Source organism: Crocuta crocuta, unplaced genomic scaffold (genome assembly GCF_008692635.1).
Source record: "Crocuta crocuta isolate KB4526 unplaced genomic scaffold, BGI_CrCroc_1.0 scaffold318, whole genome shotgun sequence".
NCBI lineage: Eukaryota > Metazoa > Chordata > Mammalia > Carnivora > Hyaenidae > Crocuta > Crocuta crocuta.
This window is the reverse complement of record NW_027531425.1, coordinates 2,693,202-2,695,020: the sequence shown is the minus strand read 5'-3', so window position 1 is coordinate 2,695,020 and position 1,819 is coordinate 2,693,202.

Below are 1,819 nucleotides of genomic sequence, written 5' to 3'. Positions count from 1 at the left end.
GTGCCCCACTCTATGGCTCTCTGGACTCCAGAATTGGCCAGATACTGGAATAGAAGCTATTATGCACATCAACCCATTTAACCCCAACAACAACCCTAGAAAGTAGGGATGTTTCTCTCCACACTGGGGAGGAGGCAACAGACTTATGCAAGGGCAGTGGCCTGAATGAACAGAGCAGTATGTGGCAGAATCAGGATTCAGAACTGCCTCCCTCTTGACATAGGGTCCCAAATCCAGCTCTTTATGCCTCACTTCAGCATAGGCACCTCTCTCAAGGTCAGAGGAGGTGACCCCCATGGTTTCTTTCCTGAGACCGTGTTACTACACTGGGCAGGAAGGATCGCCCCAGGGACCCGCTGCCTGTGCAGCAGTCTCCCAGCTAATCTCCCGTTTTGGGCGAGGGAAGCCCAAGGAATAGAAAGAATGCCCTCATTGGCCGCCCTCCTGAAGAAATTCTACGGTGCATCTGTCCCCAGGCCCCTCTGGAATATGGAGAGAGGATTGGGAGGGAGAGAAATCCAAGCTGGCTCCCAGCAGCTGTTCCATCTTAACAGGAAGGAGCTGGGGCTCTGACTTCTCTGGGACCCCAGGGAGTTAGGGTCAGGCTCCTGGCAGGGAAGCTGAGAGCATCTCTTTATCCAGAGTGAGGCACAGGCACATCGACTGCCGGACCGCTGATGTCCGGGAGCAGTCTGAGGTTGGCTTCAAATCCACGTCTTCCAAGAGCAGGTCTTTCCAAATCCCACTCCTCCGGGTCATTAGTGGCCATCAGCACCTGTGCTTGACCTTGGCGAGGGCCCCACCAGCGCTGGAGGGAGAAGCCCCCCCCCCACCAGAAGTCTCTGGACTTTGGGAATTTGCAGTGACGGCCCCTTCACTTGCCCACCCTCAGATCCACAGCAAGGCTGGGGCCAGAGAGGACTGGTGGGGACTAGAGGGCGCCAGGAAGGGCTTCGTCCCCTGACCTTGCCTGGACTTTCTTCCTTCTGCTTTTTCCTTTAGTCCCCTCCGAGAATGACAATCTCTGATGCTTCCGCTGTGAATTTGCACTCTGCAGAGCTCTTTCCTATATGGGATCTAATTTACAGCCCCACCAACTCTGGGAGGGAGGCATTCTTACCCCTGCTTTCCAGATAGAATATGGGAGGCTAAGTGATTTGTTTCAGAGAAAGATGACTTAACATATAGCAAAGCAAGACTAGGGGCGCCTGGCTGGCTCAGACCAAAGAGCATGTGACTCTTAATCTCGGGGTCGTGAGTTCGAGCGCCCCATGCGGTGCAGAGATTACTTAGATAAATAAAACTTTAAAAAGGAAAGGAAAAAGAAAAACAAGACTGAGGGTGGGGAGGGACAGACAGCATTTCTTGGGAATTCCTGTAGGAGAAATGCGAAATCTCATCATCCCCACCCCCCTGCAGGGGCAAAGGCTTGGTCCCCTCGCTCTGCAGCCCCCAAAAGCAAGGAGCCGGGAGAGCATCGCCCAGGCGGAAAACATGGGAGCTGTTCATAGAGCCTGAGTCCTGAGCCTGCCTCAAGGCAGTGGGGCCCAAATCCTGATGCAGCGCGTGAGGTAATGAGGTGGCTGTGGCTTCTGAGGATCCGAGGGCAGGAAAGCCCTAGGGCTCAAGGACACACTGTCCCCCATCTCTGCCCCCACCCCGCAGGCGCTTGGACGGCCCAGCACCCACATGCCCGTGTCTGCGTGTCTGCGTGTCTGCGTCCTTACTGCTTCTGGCCAGAAGGAGGGAGGCAGACAGACTGGCGGGGGGGTGGACAGGGCTGTGCCCCGCCCCCTCCACTGTCTGGAGCTCTCTCATC